Source organism: Notolepis coatsorum (assembly GCF_963971535.1).
Source record: "Notolepis coatsorum genome assembly, chromosome: 8".
Taxonomy (NCBI): domain Eukaryota; kingdom Metazoa; phylum Chordata; class Actinopteri; order Aulopiformes; family Paralepididae; genus Notolepis; species Notolepis coatsorum.
This window is the reverse complement of record NC_140172.1, coordinates 128,184,090-128,204,378: the sequence shown is the minus strand read 5'-3', so window position 1 is coordinate 128,204,378 and position 20,289 is coordinate 128,184,090. Positions and strand designations below refer to the sequence as shown.

Here is a 20,289-nt window from a genome sequence, read left to right as displayed (position 1 = left end):
TCTCTCTCTCTCCTCACCAGCCTCCTCCTCTCTCTCTCTCTCTCCTCACCAGCCTCCTCTCTCTCTCGCTCTCTCTCCTCACCAGCTCCTCTCTCTCTCTCCTCACCAGCCTCCTCCTCTCTCTCTCTCTCTCCTCACCAGCCTCCTCTCTCTCTCTCTCTCCTCACCAGCCTCCTCCTCTCTCTCTCCTCACCAGCCTCCTCCTCTCTCTCTCTCCTCACCAGCCTCCTCTCTCTCTCTCTCCTCACCAGCCTCCTCCTCTCTCTCTCTCCTCACCAGCCTCCTCCTCTCTCTCTCTCTCCTCACCAGCCTCCTCCTCTCTCTCTCCTCACCAGCCTCCTCTCTCTCTCTCTCTCCTCACCAGCCTCCTCTCTCTCTCTCTCTCTCCTCACCAGCCTCCTCCTCTCTCTCTCTCCTCACCAGCCTCCCATCTCTCTCTCTCCTCACCAGCCTCCTCATCTCTCTCTCTCCTCACCAGCCTCCTCTCTCTCTCTCTCTCCTCACCAGCCTCCTCTCTCTCTCTCTCTCCTCACCAGCCTCCTCTCTATCTCTCTCTCTCCTCACCAGCCTCTCTCTCTCTCTCCTCACCAGCCTCCTCCTCTCTCTCTCCTCACCAGCATACTCCTCTCTCTCTCATCAGCCTCCTCTCTCTCTCTCCTCATCAGCCTCCTCCTCTCTCTCTCCTCACCAGCCTCCTCCTCTCTCTCTCTCTCCTCACCAGCCTCCTCCTCTCTCTCTCTCTCCTCACCAGCCTCTCTCTCTCTCTCTCTCCTCACCAGCCTCTCTCTCTCTCTCCTCACCAGCCTCCTCTCTCTCTCTCTCTCTCCTCACCAGCCTCCTCTCTCTCTCTCTCTCTCCTCACCAGCCTCTCTCTCTCTCTCCTCACCAGCCTCCTCCTCTCTCTCTCTCCTCACCAGCCTACTCCTCTCTTCTCTCCTCACCAGCCTCCTCTCTCTCTCTCCTCATCAGCCTCCTCCTCTCTCTCTCTCCTCACCAGCCTCCTCTCTCTCTCTCTCTCTCTCTCCTCACCAGCCTCCTCCTCTCTCTCTCTCCTCATCAGCCTCCTCTCTCTCTCTCCTCATTTAGCTTTTAAAATAATCAGCTATAAGCCGCTTCTTTTGGAAAACAGATAAATGGATTGTTTCATAAAGTTCTGTGTCCTCGACTTTGGAGAACGTGAAACCCATGCACACTCATATTATGCAACTACTTTGGTCACAGTCTGGAGCTCTGTGTGTGTGTGTGTGTGTGTGTGTGTGTGTGTGTGTGTGTGTGTGTGTGTGTGTGTGTGTGTGTGTGTGTGTGTGTGTGTGTGTGTGTGTATGCATGTGTGTGCACGTGTGTGTGTGTGTGCGCGTGCGTGTGTGTGTGTGTGCGTGTGTGTGTGTTTGCGAGGATGCGTGTGTGTGTTTGCGCGGCGCATGTGTGTGTGCATGTGTGTGTATCTTTGTGTTTGGGTACAATGTCTCTCACTGTCTCGTGTGTGTGCATACTCTCTCACTACATCGCGTGTGTGTGAGTATATTTGTTTTGTTTGAGTGCAATGTCTCTCACTGTCTCGTTTTTGTGTGTGTGTGTGTGTGTGTGTGTGTGTGCGCGCGGGCGTGTGTGTGTTTGCAGGCATGTGTGTATCTTTGTGTTTGGGTGCAATGTTTCTCACTGCATCGCGTGTGTTTGTGAGTATATATTTTTTGTTTGAGTGCAATGTCTCTCACTGTCTCGTGTGTGTGTGTGTGTGTGTGTGTGTGTGTGTGTGTGTGTGTGTGTGTCTCGCAGGCTCTGATGGGTGAAACTGACTGGAGACACAGAGGCACCATCTGGATGCAGAGAGGCAAAGACAGAATGGCTGAACACTGACTGCACCATGCTCTCCTTTCTCACACACACACACTAGGGGTGGACGGTATAAACGGTATACGGTATAAACGATATGAATTTGCGCTACGGTATGGATTTTGACTACACCTTGGCTTGTAACCGGTAGAGCAGCTCTAAAATAGCAATGACGTCACGTAACCACAGCCAGGGCTCGACAGTGTGACAATTTCACTATTTCACTCGCATTTCCCCCTAAAAATAGATATGTGCGAACTGGAAACGATTATTTAGGAGCACAGAGGCTTCGCGTAGTGGGCGTGTCAATGGGCAATTGTCATTTCATAATAGACACAGAGCAGAGCGGACCTTCAATTCTAGAAGCAAACTAGCTCTTCCGCCCTGCGTTTGAAGGTTTGTGTGACAACGCGCAGTTTCTATGTGTAATGTAAACTCTGCGACGAGTCCAATGGTCTAACATGCTTTGCATCCTCGCCATTCTGGAATGCCCACGTCGCGCTAAAACCTCATGTAATGTTAACTGTTGATGTAGACTCAGAAAGCTAACGTTAGCTCCACTCCTAGCAGCCTGTTGATGTAGCCTACACGTTAACGTTAACGTTAGCTCCACTCTAGCAGCCCCCTCCCTCCCTCTCTCTCTCTCTCTCTGTCTCTGCATCCCTCTCTCTCTCTCTCTCCCTCTCTCTTTCTCTCTCTCTCTCTCTCTCTCTCTCTCTCTCTCTCTCTCTCTCTCTCTGTCTCCGCATCCCTCTCTCTCTCTCTCTCTGCTAACAATCCTGATTCGATTCTTGAACCTATTTCATTAAAAAGGAAGATATTGATGGACATTAGCTATAGTATAGCTCAGCAGCTGTATCAGAATCATTTGATTATTTTGTATTATTTACATTTTAAGTTAACAACGACAAAAAAAAAAAACAGTGGTGGACCGACATAACAAACGCTGTCACTGTTTACTTGTGTAACTATAGGACATGATTCCTTTTCAAACTGTCGATCTTTATGGTCAAAGCACTGGATCCAAGATACGCGTTACCAGTTTTGCACAATAAATGTTCTTAAAATACCTCTGTACTATGTGAAATATGTCCTAGTAATACAAGAGTATAGTAACAGCTGCCAGTGTTTTACCCCTTCAGAAGCATACACTTTTTTTTTAAGATAAATGAATTATACCGTGATATATAACGTTACCGTCTATGCTTCAAATTATACCGTGATATAAATTTTAGACCATACTGTCCAGCCCTAACACACACACGCACACACGCACGCACGCACGCACGCACGCACGCACACACACACACACAGACACACACACACGTGAAAGGACACACAAACAGAAACGCAAGCGCACGTCGGCAAACGGAGACACCACAAGCACTCGTACACGTCCCCCTTTCGATGTTTGTTAAAGTGACAAATGCGACTGAGCTGATGTTAAACACAATACATTATTCACCGTCCTTTCATCATAAATATTCTACCACTGGTGTGAATCCCTACGCGTCGCAGCATGTAACATCACGTCGGCCGTGTTCTCTGTCCAATCGAGTGCACCGCCAGAGTTCAGCTAAAAACACCTGTTTAGCGTTTAGCGCGCATCCCTCAACGAGCAGGACGCACACACGACAGCACGTACACAGAGGGCTACGTACACACACACACACACACACATTATACCCCCTCTCTCTTCTTCTTCTTCTTCTCTCAGCTGACTTTGAATTCCATGTGCCCTTCTCTCTCTCTCTCTCTCTCTCTCTCTCTCTCTCTCTCTCTCTCTGGCTGGCCTCCTTTCTCTGGCGGTGTGTTTGTTCTGGTATTAATGTAGTCCCTTTCCTCTGTACGGAGAGAGTTGGACAGGTGATGATGATGATGATGATGCTGGTGATCATCTCTCTGCTCTGCTTTCTTCTTCTCCTGCTACTGTAAAGGCACCATCATCTCTCTCTGCTCTGCTTTCTTCTTCTCCTGCTACTGTAAAGGCACCATCTCTCTGCTCTGCTTTCTTCTTCTCCTGCTACTGTAAAGGCACCACCATCTCTCTGCTCTGCTTTCTTCTTCTCCTGCTACTGTAAAGGCACCATCATCTCTCTGCTCTGCTTTCTTCTTCTCCTGCTACTGTCAAGGCACCATAATCTCTCTGCTTTCTTCTTCTCCTGCTGTAAAGGCACCATCTCTCTGCTCTGCTTTCTTCTTCTCCTGCTACTGTAAAGGCACCATCATCTCTCTCTGCTCTGCTTTCTTCTTCTCCTGCTACTGTAAAGGCACCATCATGTCTCTGCTCTGCTTTCTTCTTCTCCTGCTACTGTAAAGGCACCATCATCTCTCTGCTCTGCTTTCTTCTTCTCCTGCTACTGTAAAGGCACCATCATCTCTCTCTGCTCTGCTTTCTTCTTCTCCTGCTACTGTAAAGGCACCATCATCTCTCTGCTCTGCTTTCTTCTTCTCCTGCTACTGTAAAGGCACCGTCATCTCTCTGCTCTGCTTTCTTCTTCTCCTGCTACTGTAAAGGCACCATCATCTCTGCTCTGCTTTCTTCTTCTCCTGCTACTGTAAAGGCACCATCATCTCTCTGCTCTGCTTTCTTCTTCTCCTGCTACTGTAAAGGCACCATCTCTCTGCTCTGCTTTCTTCTTCTCCTGCTACTGTAAAGGCACCATCATCTCTCTCTGCTCTGCTTTCTTCTTCTCCTGCTACTGTAAAGGCACCATCTCTCTGCTCTGCTTTCTTCTTCTCCTGCTACTGTAAAGGCACCATCATCTTTCTGCTCTGCTTTCTTCTTCTCCTGCTACTGTAAAGGCACCATCATCTCTCCGCTCTGCTTTCTTCTTCTCCTGCTACTGTAAAGGCACCATCATCTCTCTGCTCTGCTTTCTTCTTCTCCTGCTACTGTAAAGGCACCATCATCTCTCTTCTCTGCTTTCTTCTTCTCCTGCTACTGTAAAGGCACCATCATCTCTGCTCTGCTTTCTTCTTCTCCTGCTACTGTAAAGGCACCATCATCTCTCTCTGCTCTGCTTTCTTCTTCTCCTGCTACTGTAAAGGCACCATCATCTCTGCTCTGCTTTCTTCTTCTCCTGCTACTGTAAAGGCACCATCATCTCTCTCTGCTCTGCTTTCTTCTTCTCCTGCTACTGTAAAGGCACCATCATCTCTCTGCTCTGCTTTCTTCTTCTCCTGCTACTGTAAAGGCACCATCATCTCTCTGCTTTCTTCTTCTCCTGCTACTGTAAAGGCACCATCATCTCTCTGCTCTGCTTTCTTCTTCTCCTGCTACTGTAAAGGCACCATCATCTCTCTGCTCTGCTTTCTTCTTCTCCTGCTACTGTAAAGGCACCATCATCTCTCTGCTCTGCTTTCTTCTTCTCCTGCTACTGTAAAGGCACCATCATCTCTCTGCTCTGCTTTCTTCTTCTCCTGCTACTGTAAAGGCACCATCATCTCTCTGCTCTGCTTTCTTCTTCTCCTGCTACTGTAAAGGCACCATCATCTCTCTTCTCTGCTTTCTTCTTCTCCTGCTACTGTAAAGGCACCATCATCTCTCTGCTCTGCTTTCTTCTTCTCCTGCTACTGTAAAGGCACTATCATCTCTCTCTGCTCTGCTTTCTTCTTCTCCTGCTACTGTAAAGGCACCACCATCTCTCTGCTCTGCTTTCTTCTTCTCCTGCTACTGTAAAGGCACCATCATCTCTCTGCTCTGCTTTCTTCTCCTCCTGCTACTGTAAAGGCACCATCATCTCTCTGCTCTGCTTTCTTATTCTCCTGCTACTGTAAAGGCACCATCATCTCTCTGCTCTGCTTTCTTCTTCTCCTGCTACTGTAAAGGCACCATCATCTCTCTCTGCTCTGCTTTCTTCTTCTCCTGCTACTGTAAAGGCACCATCATCTCTCTGCTCTGCTTTCTTCTTCTTCTCCTGCTACTGTAAAGGCACCATCATCTCTCTGCTCTGCTTTCTTCTTCTCCTGCTACTGTAAAGGCACCATCATCTCTCTGCTCTGCTTTCTTCTTCTTCTCCTGCTACTGTAAAGGCACCATCATCTCTCTGCTCTGCTTTCTTCTTCTCCTGCTACTGTAAAGGCACCATCATCTCTCTGCTCTGCTTTCTTCTTCTCCTGCTACTGTAAAGGCACCATCATCTCTCTGCTCTGCTTTCTTCTTCTCCTGCTACTGTAAAGGCACCATCATCTCTCTGCTCTGCTTTCTTCTTCTCCTGCTACTGTAAAGGCACCAGGGAGCAGCGTGCCGCCTTTAATTGGTTCCGCTTTCCAGGAGAAATGCCTGCTCTGGCTACAGACGGATATGTTCATAATACATCAAGTGACTGGGCGAGACACATAAAGCGCTAATGTAGCAGAGAGAGAGAGAGAGAGAGAGAGAGAGAGAGAGAGAGAGAGAGAGAGAGAACTGGGTAGAGTAGTGTGTAAAGCCTGTACCTGCATTTGCATCATCATGTACTTCTAAATGGAAGGGTAGAGGTGGGTGTTTTCTTTTTAAATGGGGTCTATATTGTGCTTTACAGTAAGGGGCACAGGGGTATAGTGAGACAAACAACAGACAGATACAACGCAGACACAGGAAGTGAGTTCCCCGAGATTGGGATCTGTCCTGGACAAGGTTCTGTCCGCAAAACTGTGGAGGTTGGACTTAGGGGTGGACAGAAGACAGGTGGAGGTAGATCTGAGGGACAGAGAGGGTTGATAAGGGGGAGAGGAGGTCTGTGAGATAAGAGGGGGCCATTAATAAGGGCTTTGTAGGTGTGGGCCAGGACTTTGTAATTGATCAGATAAGATAAGATATTCCTTTAGTGATCCCCTTGTGGACATTCATGAATCATAGCAGCATGGGGGGTACAGGTATGGGCATGGTAATAGTAGAAGACATACATATAGGCAATACAATTATAGTAGAGTAGAAAAAGCTAAAGCAGTGTAAATAATATTAATTTACTCTGAATATAAGATCCCGTGGGAGACCGGAAGCAAGTGGGTGGATGTGTTCTGGACCATTTGGAGCCTGTTGATGGAGTTCCCATAGCTGGTTCCTGGCTGTATGCACCGCAAGGCTTCGCTAGCTTCACAACACAGCCTGGCAAATGAACATACTGTACTGTAGACTGAATTGAACTTTAGATCTCAAGGGACGACGGTACGTCATGTCAATTTATTTATTATTACCTAAACCTGAAATTCAGGCCACTTATTTGTCAAACACAAACCCCAAAGTTGTTGAAATGGTCCAACAACACTAATATGTTGGACAGATTACATTTTTTATTACCAACTTTCTTGGCAAAGATTGGATGGAATATGCCGCGCCATGGTCAGGTAGCACCAGGAAAGAAGGTAAAACACAACATTTTGTTTTGACAACTTGTAATAAGCGACTTTGAAAAAACGGTGCCATTCGGGTCTGTGTCTCCTCCCCAGGTTCTGGTCCATCATCTCTCAGAACCGTGGCTTCTGTGTACCGTTACACCCCGAAAAAAATAGGTGGCTCAGATTTTATACTTAGGTGATATAAAATGCTTCTGAGTAAGTAAAGTAAAATGACATGACATACCGTATAGCCCAGGAGATCTGCAGTTCATTTCAGTTTATGTTCATTTGCCCAGCTGTGATATGAAGCGAGCGAGAGCTGCCGCTGGTGCCCTGGAGGGGTGAGTTGCAGTAGTCAAGACGGGAGGAGATGAAGACGGCACGGATGAGTGTCTCAGCTGCAGAGTGTGAGAGGCAGGGGGCGGCAATATTGCAATATTGCGGAGGTGGTAGAAGGAGGATTTGACAATTTGGCAGATATGGGGGTCGATGGAGAGGGTTGGACCCAGGGTGCGTGCTGCTTGGGAGGAGGGGGAGACAGTGGCGAGGGTGGACTTGGAGGGGATGAGAACGAGTTCTGTTTCGGCACTGATGAGTTTGAGGTAGGGATGTTCGATTATTGGCTTTTTTACCGATACCGATATACCGATATTGTCCAACTCTTAATTTCCGATACCGATATCAACCGATACCGATATATGCAGGGTTTCCCCCCCCAAAAATCTCTTGTCGTGTGATTAACACAACATTATGCATACTTTGACAATAAATACAATAATAATTTGTTCTTACTTGCTTGCCTGGGTAAATAAAGGTTAATAAATGTAATATCTTTTTTTATTTAAATAAAAAAAAATTAAATTTAAAACTGATACAGATATTTTCCGATATCGGCCAATATCGGCCGATAATATCGGACATCCCTAGTTTGAGGGAAATGTGTTGCATCCAGACTATTTGTTGCATCAGAGGTATATCTGAGTATCGTCGGCGTAACAGTGAAAGTCCAGGTTGAAATGGTGGAGAATCTGACCGAGAGGGAGGGTGTAGATGATGATGATGAGGAGTGCACAGAGTACAGAACGCTGACTTAAATGTGTCATGAGGAGTGGTTGTCAAGGGAAACGAAGTGTGATCTGCTGGTGAGGTAGGGGTGGTAAGTGCAGTGACGTCAATAACGAGGCCTGGCGAGCAGGATGTGGTACTCACGGTGTCAAATGCATTACTCCTGTGAAGGAGGACGAGGATGTCGAGGGCTCTGGTGTCAAATGCATTACTCCTGTGAAGGAGGACGAGGATGTCGAGGGCTCTGGTGTCGACAGAGGTGAGGAGGTCATTAAAAACTTTGAGGAAGGCGGTTTTCGGTGCTGTCGAGATTGGGGGAAGCCAGACTGGAGGGGTATGAATGGGTTGTTGGAGAGGAGGTGGGTTTGGAGTTGTGTGGTAACAAGGTGTTCCAGGGTTAGGGTTAAGGAGGTGGTTAGATGGATCAAGGATTGGGGGTGACAGCAGCGGTTTTGAAGGCAGCGGAGACTTGTACAGTTCTACAGTGTTCCCCACCCACCCCTCCTACCCAACCTCCCCCAATGTACAGTTTTTATGTCAAATGTATATACTTTTTTTCTAGACTCTTTTTGTATCACAAACAGTACTGTATTTGCAAATCTGGTATGTCATAAATGTATAGATGTAGCAGTACTGTCTATCTGTATGTCATGTATGTCATATTATAAATAAATTTGATTTGATATATGTCCTGATGAATTGAAAATGGGGGACCCTGATGTAAACAAGACGAAAGTCTTTCTCTAGTCTGCATCCCCTTAACAATTGTGTGTATTGAGCTGTACTGTATTGTACCCATTCTGCAATCTGTTAATAAAGTTTTCAATCAATCAATCAAACAGAGAGGGACAGCGGGGACAGGGAGGGTTGATGAGGTGGGAGCATAGGACAGGGATGGGGAGGGGGTCAAGGGAGCAGGTTGTGGGTTTGGATGAGCTGATGACTTTGAAGATGAGGGAGGGGGTAGCTGGCGTTGGCACAGGGAGATTGGTAGACGTTGGGGCGTAGGGATCGAAAAGTTGTTTATTCGACAAAACCTTATGTCCGTTAGTCAACTAAGAATTTCTGCAGTCGAGGACAGCCCTAATACACACATACACACGCGTAAATCGGGTTTGAGAACACACCGGTTGTATATATAGCCTACAGCAGCTGACCCAGCAGCGTGGGGACACGGTACACTATGCTCGTTTCTCTCATTGCCAGCTTCGCTCATTCATCTACTTTATCCTGGGGAAGGCAATTTCTGCTTCACTAGAGGTCCATTACTTTCAGGATGTGTGTGCATGCGTGCGGGCGCGCGCACACACACACACACCCCTACACACACACACACACACACACTACACACACACACACACACACACACACACACACACACACACACACACACACACGCACGCACGCACACACACACACACACACACACACACACACACACACACACACACACACACACACACACACACACACACACACACATCCACATACCCCACTCTTTGTCCACTTAATCTTCTCCCTCCTAAGCCTACAGGTGTGCTCTCTGAGCTTCTTTCAGAGTGCATTTGTTTCCCCCGCGTGGCAGCGGCCGCCGCTCCGCTCCCCACCGTGCGCACGGCGCTCCTGCCTTCATTCCTCAGGCCAGCGGAGCAGATCTGTCTGCACGGGGCTCCGCGGCCCCGGAGAGAAGACACTCTCCACTCTTACCTGTGACCTCATTACAGATGGCAACAGCCATTATCTGAGCCGTGAGGGCCTGGGATTTATCTACTCGTTGTCCGCTGCTCTCTCCGCTCGTATTTACAACGGGCCTCTTCACCGCTCACCGCACCGCCGCTGCCGGGGGCCCCAGCGCTGAGATGGGAGGCTCTGCTTCTTCTCACCAAGGGGCTCAGCGCCGGGTGCCGGGAATAGTACCACCCACCCTAACTGTTTCCCGTTTTTCCCTGAGAGATATAATAGCGGGATTTCATATTTAGAGAAACAAAAGATCTGTCGCAACTTCTGTCCTTCAACCGAGGGGCACGAACTGGAAACAACGATCGCAGGAGAAACATTCAGGCCGGTGGATGTTCTAAAGATAATGTTCTTTATTCATATTAAAATCAATTAAAACCAATGTGTTTTTCGGCAACATACCTTCATTAGGGTAACGTGTAACCCTGTATCATGTTGATTCATGTAACCCTGTAACATGTAACCCTGTAACATGTAACCCTGTAACATGTAACCCTGTATCATGTAACACTGTAACATGTAACCCTGTAACATATAACCCTGTAACATGTAACCCTGTAACATGTAACCCTGTAACATATAACCGTGTAACATGTAACCCTGATGAAGGCATGTTGCCGAAACGCATTGGTTTTAATTGTTTGAAAAAAGAGCATTATTTTTAAAAACATCCATTGGCCTCCAAGAGTTTTTTTTTATATTTAGAACATCTTAAAATATATTTAGAAAATACTGCATGTGCGGTTTAATTTTGTTTAAAAAGAACATGCTGAACACAACAACACACATGACTCACGAGTCACCAAGACGCACCTGATACTGGTGACCATTGCACAAACTGGGACAGTACCAAAGGACATGACCCTCAAACTGGTTTTATGGCTCGTCATATTTGAGAGTATAACAAGAAAACCACTGATTTCAATTTCAGGCAAGCAAAGAAAAGGCTGATCTATATCAATAGGCCTCCTCAGCCCTGGACCCCAGTAAAGCCACGGTCGTGTTCCACGCTCCTTGGTCTCGGCTTAATAGAATTTCACCTATAATGAAGAATCGTCAAATATCAATTCCACGAGGCTGTTCTCAGCAGACAAGCCGTGAACTTGATATTCCTCAGGCGCCACGCAGAGACTCCAAGGCCTCACGTCGTGTTGTTATGCTCCCTTTCCACTTCAGCTGAGAGCCTAAATGTATTTCACTACCTTTTTAAAGTCCCCATGAAACGGCTATTTGATTCCACATATTTATGAAATAGCGCTGAATGTGAATTACGGTCGACCCATTAGCTAGCAACCGTATTGTTTTCCCGGAAATTACAAACTCTAAAATACCATTAAGAATACCTACAAAATAACTTGTTTTGTAATTGTTGGGACAGATACTGACAGATACTGATAAAATAACATAAACATCTATTTTTTGATGTCATGGGGCCTTTAAAAAGGCAACTGACTAGTAGCCACGCCTAATTCCATCCGTGAATGACTCCATATCCATAATGAATCAAAGTATTAAAGGTGCTGTAAGTGTGTGTGTGTTTTCTTTTTTTATAAGTTAAATAGCACTACATTCCGATGGCCATCACTGATATAGAGTGTTTGGTCAGTAACATGGGTCAACCAGTCCCTCCGCTCTGCAGTAAACACAAAATAAATGTTCTGGTATCCCTGCCCACTTTATCCAATCAGGAGAGAGAAACCTAGATATTTTAACTTATTTCAAGAAATCTTGCCAAGCCAAATTTGCTGGCAGATTATTTGACTTGTTTCAAGCACATATTTGTTTTTATTTCTTATTTTTTGCAGTTGGATAAAGTGCGGACGGGATACCAGGACATTTATTTTCTGTTTACCGCAGAGCGGAGGGACTGGGAGACCCATGTTTACTGACCAGACACTCTATATCAGTCATGGCTGTCAGAATGTAGAGCCATTATTTTAACACGTAGACCACTTATTTTAACAAAGAAAACACCACTCACAGCACATTTAAGAAATGTTTACATGCCAGTCATTTGACAGCTTCTCACATGAAGAAGGCGGCAACCAGCTCCATAGGCTATAATTATTCAGGTGATGCTACCCTCGCTACCTTGACCTGCAAAGACACAATACAACTTGTCTTCTTCCCTGTGAGAATGACTCGATCACGCTGCTACATTATACATAGAAAGGCCTTACCAAGCATTTCCCTCCTGTCATTAAATCTCTAGCCACATCTCTTCCACACGCTGCCCTGCTTCCACACACTCCTGAAAGTTATCCAATATCCTCTCCTGATCGCTGCTCCGCAGGCACTTCCTTTTATTGCAGTAAATATATGTTGGGAAAAAAATGCCCCGACTTGGGAGTAATATTCCAGTGTCCCGTCGATCCGTTCCCCCAAAGAAGTCCACCCCTTATGGATTGATTTTATGCCTCGTCATATACGGGAGGGAGAAAATGTCACTGATATAAATTCCGGCCAAGCAAATCTGCATAGGGGAATTTGGGAATTCACTTCCATATATGTTCCAATTCAGTATACTGTAGGAGTCTCAGGGAACAAAAGGACAGCGATATGTTTTGCGATCTTTAAATACAAATAAATGGTCAATCGACTGTGTTTATATAGCAGCTTTTATCCAAAGCGCTTTACAATTTGTTCTTCACATTTTACCCGTTCACTCACACATTCAAACACCGACGGCGGAGGCGACCATACAAGGTGCCAACGAGCTCATCGGGAGACATTTTGGGATTTAAGTGTCTTGCTCAAGGACACTTCGACACGCTACCCGGGAGGAGCAAGAATCGAACCGGGAACCTCCGGATTACCTGACGCTCTACCTCCTGAGCTACTGCCACCCCTTTAGAGTAAGTAGCTCATATTTTTTGCACGCTCTGCACTAAAGCCTTACAACAACATGGGCTAGATTGCCGTGAATTATAATTTCTTAAAGAACATACTGCTGGTGAGTGGCCACTACACAGAATTCACAAGAACTGGCCCAAAAAAATAACGTCTGTGGACCCGAATGGCCCGCCCCAAATGATTCTGTATATATACATTATACTGTGGAGAAACAGCTCAAAGACTGACAGCAAGACGAATAACGCTAACGGTTAACGCTTGCATATCGAGTGTACAGTACAAAGTGCAAAGCTCCAATGCCTGCCTGGTAGCGTCTAATGAATAATAAGCAAAGTCGCTAATAAACAACAAATCAGGATAAATCAGGGAGCATCGGTTAATAATACAGGGTACGACAGTCGACATTGCAATGACGTCACTTGGGAGTTTGATTGGCAAGGAGAGCGGCGAGGCGGCCGCACTAAACAAGTACGCACCGATCACCCAACGTTAAAGCGCGGCTGATGAAAATGATATGCTACTGTACGACGAGGCTCGTAAAATTGCTGAGTTATTTGACAACATGTTCGTCAAATCCCGCTCAACGCTCTCCACAAAGTTACCGACAAGTGCCCCCTGTATAGTAAACAGAAGAAATAAACCCAGCTGTGACTAGCGGAGGAGGGGAACTGACTGGACTGCATCTGCTCTGCTCTGTGTGTGTGAGTGTGTGTGTGTGTGTGTGTGTGTGTGTGTGTGTGTGTGTGTGTGTGTGTGTGTGTGTGTGTGTGTGTGTGTGTGTGTATGTGCTTCTGTATCTGTATATATGTGTCTGCACCAGTGAGTCTGTATGTGTGTGCATGTGTGTGTTTACAGTGTGTCTACATGTCTGTATTTGTGTGTGTATGTGAGTGTCTGAACCTGTGTGTGTCTGTGTGTACGTGCTTGTGTGTGTGTGTGTGTCTCTGTGTGTCTTTACAATGCGTCTACGTGTCTCTATTTGTGTGTGTATGTGAGTGTCTGAGCCTGTGTGTGTCTGTGTGTACGTGCTAGTGTGTGTGTGTGTGTCTGTGTGTGTGTGTGTTTACAATGCCTCTACATATCTCTATTTGTGTGTGTATGTGAGTGTCTGAGCCTGTGTGTGTCTGTGTGTACGTGCTTGTGTGTGTGTGTGTGTGTGTGTGTGTGTGTGTGTGTGTTTGTGTGTGTGTGTGTGTGTGTGTGTGTGTGTGTGTGTGTGTGTGTGGGTGGGTCTTTGTGTGCATCTGCGTGTCTGTGTCTATCAGAAGTCAGTTACAAAGAAGTGTTCTTTCTTCCAGCTCGAAAACAGATCTCTCGTCTCTGCCCCTCCCTCTCCGACACCGACTGCTGGAGATCTTATTCATGCCTTTGTCACTTCCAGACTCCTCGCTCGAATGTACAGAACTCCACCGCTGCTAGGATTCTCATCCGCGCCGAACCCTGGCAGCGCATCGCCCCGCCCTGCAGAGACTCCGCTGGCTTTCCATGAATCACTGCATCGTTTTCAAGGCCCTCCTCCTCTTCCTCCTCCTCCTCCTCCTCCTCTTCCTCCTCCTCACCGACGAATCCCTGCACGGGTCTGGCCCCCTCGTACCCGGCCTGACCTGGTTCCACCCCTACACCACCCCTACTCCACCCCCTACTCCACCCATACTCCACCCCTACTCCACCCCCTACTCCACCCCTATACCACCCCCTACTCCACCCCTACTCCACCCCTACTCCACCCCCTACTCCACCCATACTCCACCCCTACTCCACCCCCTACTCCACCCCTATACCACCCCCTACTCCACCCCTACTCAACCCCTACTCCACCCCTACACCACCCCTACTCCACCCCTACTCCACCCCCTACACCACCCCTACTCCACCCCTACTCCACCCCCTACTCCACCCCTATACCACCCCCTACTCCACCCCTACTCCACCCCTACTCCACCCCCTACTCCACCCCTACGCCACCCCCTACTCCACCCCCTACTCCACCCCCTACTCCACCCCCTACTCCACCCCCTACTCCACCCCTACTCCACCTCCTACTCCACCCCTACTCCACCCCTACACCACCCCTACTCCACCCCCTACTCCACCCCTACTCCACCCCTACACCACCCCTACACCACCCCTACTCCACCCCCTACTCCACCCCTACTCCACCCCTACACCACCCCCTACTCCACCCCTACTCCACCCCTACTCCACCCCCTACTCCACCCATACTCCACCCCTATGCCACCCCTACTCCACCCCCTACTCCACCCCTACTCCACCCCTACACCACCCTGTCCCTCACACCAGACGATCCACCCTCGCTGACTGGACCTTCTCTGCTGCTCCCAGGCTCTGGAATTGCCTCCCACCTTCCGTGGCTCTGACTGGCTCCACCAGTCTCTTCAGAAACAGACAAAACAGCCACCTTTTCAGATCTGTCTTCTCACGGCCAGGGTTCACAGTAGTTGTTTCTAGTCCCCCTTTTTTTACATTGTACAGTGTCCTTGAGTTTGAGAAAGGCACTTTTATATCAAATGTATTATTATTAATATTATACTTATTATTATCATCATTATTTTCTATCAAAGAGTTATATTATCAGTGCCTATGTCTAGAGTGTGTGCCTGTAAGACAGATCGAAAACACATTATGCATGCACCAGTGCACATACACACGCGGACACACACACACGCACACACATGCACGTGCACGCACGCATGCACACACACGCCTCAACCTCCAGCAGCTACAGTAGGGAAGCAGCCTAGAACAGCTATCATAGGAGTGTGTTATACCAGCTGCCTTCCTCTCTCTCCTCTCTTCTTCTCTCCTCCTTTTCCCCCCTCTCCACTCCCCCCTTTTCCTCTCCTCTCTTTTCCTAATTTCATCTCTCTTCTCTTCTCCTCTCCTCTGGCAGGATTGCTCTGTATGCGTATGACCTTGGACAGATTGGTTTTGATTTGTGAACACCCCCAAAACAATACATCAAAGTGGTGTAGCGGGAGGCTAACTGGTAACGACACAGAGACAGCACCCCTGGAGCACCTCTGATGTTGACTGGGAGTTGAGATTAAAGCTCAGTTGAAATAAACACGCAACCACAACGTCAGTCTCCCCGAGAGAACAGCTTCAGAGAGAAGCTTCAGAACAGCTTCAGAGAGAACAGCTTCAGAGAGAAGCTTCAGAGAGAAGCTTCAGAGAGAAGCTTCAGAGAGAAGCTTCAGAGAGAACAGCTTCAGAGAGAAGCTTCAGAGAGAAGCTTAGAGAGAAGCTTCAGAGAGAAGCTTCAGAGAGAAGCTTCAGAGAGAACAGCTTCAGAGAGAAGCTTCAGAGAGAAGCTTAGAGAGAAGCTTAGAGAGAAGCTTCAAAGAGAAGCTTCAGAGAGAAGCTTAGAGAGAAGATTAGAGAGAAGCTTAGAGAGAAGCTTCAGAGAGAAGCTTAGAGAGAAGCTTCAGAGAGAAGCTTAGAGAGAAGCTTCAGAGAGAAGCTTAGAGAGAAGCTTAGAGAGAAGCTTCAGAGAGAAGCTTAGAGAGAAACTTCAGAGAGAAGCTTAGAGAGAAGCTTCAGAGAGAAGCTTCAGAGAGAAGCTTAGAGAGAAGCTTCAGAGAGAAGCTTCAGAGAGAAGCTTCAGAGAGAAGCTTAGAGAGAAGCTTAGAGAGAAGCTTCAGAGAGAAGCTTAGAGAGAAGCTTCAGAGAGAAGCTTAGAGAGAAGCTTAGAGAGAAGCTTAGAGAGAAGCTTCAGAGAGAAGCTTAGAGAGAAGCTTAGAGAGAAGCTTAGAGAGAAGATTAGAGAGAAGCTTAGAGAGAAGCTTAGAGAGAAGCTTAGAGAGAAGCTTCAGAGAGAAGCTTAGAGAGAAGCTTAGAGAGAAGATTAGAGAGAAGCTTCAGAGAGAAGCTTCAGAGAGAAGCTTAGAGAGAAGCTTAGAGAGAAGCTTAGAGAGAAGATTAGAGAGAAGCTTCAGAGAGAAGCTTAGAGAGAAGATTAGAGAGAAGCTTAGAGAGAAGCTTAGAGAGAAGCTTCAGAGAGAAGCTTAGAGAGAAGCTTAGAGAGAAGATTAGAGAGAAGCTTCAGAGAGAAGCTTAGAGAGAAGCTTAGAGAGAGGCTTAGAGAGAAGCTTCAGAGAGAAGCTTAGAGAGAGGCTTACTGTAACTAGGGGTGGGAATCACCAGTTTCATCATGATACGATACGATATCGATTCTTTGGACAACGATACGATATTTGCCGATATCACAAAGTCTCTCACGATACAATACGATACGATTAGATTCAGGTGCCTGCGATCGATATGAGATGATATCATATGCCCATTTAACACAATCAGTTATGAGACTCGCCACAGGATTTTCAAAATAAGAGTATCGATATGAATCGATCTTATTACATCGCATCGATCCGATTCGATCGTTGATAATTACATCGATGTATCGATCTGGATCGATGTATCGTCCCACCCCTAACTGTAACTAGATTTGTTTGCCTAGTTTTGATCATCTTTTATTTCATGACATCACAGATTAGATTATTGGTTTCTCTGGATTCAGGCTTTGACAAGAGTGTTATTCGTGTTCACAAAATATCGATTGAACTGTCCAAAGATCATCCAGATGTTTTTTTTACCAGATTTTTCCCTTTGATTCTACTTACTATGAACAAGTCCACCAATTTGACACTCGAGGTTGACTATAAAGTGCTCCACAAAACATATACGTTATATACAGTATGTATGATGTTTTCTCAAATGATTTCTTTACAAGGATATTTAATGATTTAAAATTTACAAACCAGTACAACGCGCAAGTCTTTTTTGTACACCCCAGTTGCTACACACACACACACGCACGCACGCACGCACGCACACACACACGCACACAAACACACACACACACACACACACACACACGCATGCACACAAACACACACACACATGCACGCATGCACACACACACACGCACGCACACACACACAGACACACACAGACACACACACACACACACACACACACACCCACACACACACACACACACACACACACACACACACACACACACACACACACACACACACACACACACACAGTATAATGAGAAACACAAATAACACATAGCTCTATCACATATACTACTAAACATTCTAAATGGACCCAAGTTTATTTCCTGTTGCAGTGTTTACTAATACAATAGTTAACGGGAAACTGGTCCAGACTGTTCCCTAGCAACAGAACTCTGCGGAAACCATCTATATACAGATGGTGGTTTTGTCCTTTCAGTTTCAATGTCCAAAAGTAGTAGTAATGTTAGGAATAGTGATGTTAGTTTGGGCAGAATATTGAGTTCTTTATCAGGAAGAGTGTCGCATCATCTGGTCTGTCTGCCTCATTAACCCTTAGCTCCCCTTGGAGAGGAGGAACAAGCACATGGAAGAGGGGCGGAGACGGAAAGAGAGTGAGAGAGAAAGGTGACGGAGTGATGGAGAAAGAGGTAGAGGAGTGATGGAGAGAAAGGTAGAGGAGGAGGAGTGATGGAGAGAAATGTAGAGGAGGAGGAGTGATGGAGAGAGAAAGGTAGAGGAGGAAAAGAGATGGAGAGAAAGGTAGAGGAGTGATGGCGAGAGATAGAGAAGGAGGAGAGATGAAGAGAGGTGTAGAGGAGGAGAGATTGAGAGAGACGTAGAGGATGAGGAGATATTGAGAGAGGTAAAGGAGGAGTGATGGAGAGAGAGATAGAGGAGGCGGAGTGATGGAGAGAGGGGTAGAGGAGGAGGAGGAGGAGGAGGGATGGAGAGAGAGGTAGAGGAGGGGGAGAGATGAATAGCGAGTTAGAGGTAGAGAAGGAGAGAGAGGTAGAGGAGGGGGAGAGATGGAGAGAGAGGTAGACAACGAGGAGAAAAGGAGAGAGAGGTAGAGGAGGGGGAGAGATGGAGAGAGAGGTAGAGAAAGAGGAGAGAAGGAGAGAGGTACAGGCGGAGGAGGAATGGAGAACAGAGATAAATGGTGAGAAAAGACATAAAAGCTAATTAAGAGAAATGTGTGACAGAGGAGCAAGGAGGGAAAACAGACAGAGGAGACCAAAGACGAGAAGAGGAGGATGAAAGATGAACTGTGTGTGAGAGAGAGAGAGAGAGAGAGAGAGAGAGAGAGAGAGAGAGAGAGAGAGAGAGAGAGAGAGAGACATAGATACTGAGAGAGAGAGAGAGCACACACAGCAAGCAACTGAGAGATCAAACATGAAAGTCTGCAGATGAGAGTGGAAAAAGAAAAACAGCCAACACATTTTCACAGAAGTTGCTCAGCACTGGGAGAAGAGGCTACTGTACTTCTGTGTTTCATCTGCCAGTGTGGTAATGTTCCTGTGACGACACAGAGTCATCCTCTTATTATTATTCCGGGGGTGAAGCCAGGTAATCCTTCTGTTTTCACATGATGTCACAATAGCCCTCGGCCATTTTGTAGCGGACATCCCCCCTCCCCCTCCTCCTATTCCATTCGGTTCCGTTTAATCAGGTGACACCGATATGGCGCGTGTGAAAACAAGCCATAGGAGGTTAAGTGATTTGGCTCTTGGTGGCGTGTGGCAGCTTAGGTGAGGACTGAGGAGACCACCACGCCTTCTCTCTAGCCTTCACCACCGTGGTGTGTGGAGTGAAGTTGTGGAATGGTTTACCCGAATACATCAAACTGAGTAAACATGTACGCACAATTTAAAAAGCAGCTAAAAAAATACACATTGGAAAAATACAGAAATGACTATTGAGGATAAACAAAGTTATGTTATATTGTGTATGTAGTGCTGTACTATATTCACTGCTGTCAAGTGAATCAAGTTTTTTTTTTTCTTGTAATCTTTTAATATAAGTAAAAGTATATTCTATATTGTAATACACTAAATTATGTTATATCTAGTCAAATTAATGGAAGAACAAATATAAATGTAAGGGGGTAGGGATCAATAAGCTTAGCTTCCCTCTACTCCTTTTTTGGACATGTCTGCTAACCAAACACATTGCTCTTGACCTTTTGTTTATAATTCCTTTTTTTTTCTTCTTTTTTTAATGTTTTTCTTTTAATGTTTTTTTAATTTGTTGCTATATGATTGTTTGGTACGACGGAACAAGATATCGTGAGTTGTTTGGAGAAATATGGAGAATAACATGTCCAAAAATAAACTTTTTCATTCATTCATTCATGGTGTGTCTATCCTCCACTATAGACATTCTTAGTCGACTAACAGCCATAGGACTTTGTCGTCGGCTAATGGATTAGTCAGTTTCATCTGCTAATCTGCAAAAATAGTTTTTCCTCATACATTTACATTATGACATTTTTACATTTAGTAATTTTAGCCGACGTTTTTTATCCAAAGCGACTTACAGATTGTAAACAACAACAAGTCAGCAGGAAAGGTGCACCTCTGGCAGTGGAGGGTCAGTGGCGTTGTTCGTCAAATAGTGTCGATCTTGAGTGTTACACTCTGAGTGCATAGTAGTA

The 20,289-nt window shown here is 46.4% G+C and overlaps 1 pseudogene across 1 annotated transcript in view; it reads right to left on the bottom strand.

The window, feature by feature from the left end:
* LOC311233557 (glutamate receptor 4-like) overlaps positions 1 to 20,289 on the bottom strand; it is a 136,512-nt pseudogene that overhangs the window by 69,933 nt on the left and 46,290 nt on the right. The gene's annotated exons all lie outside the window — the stretch shown is intronic.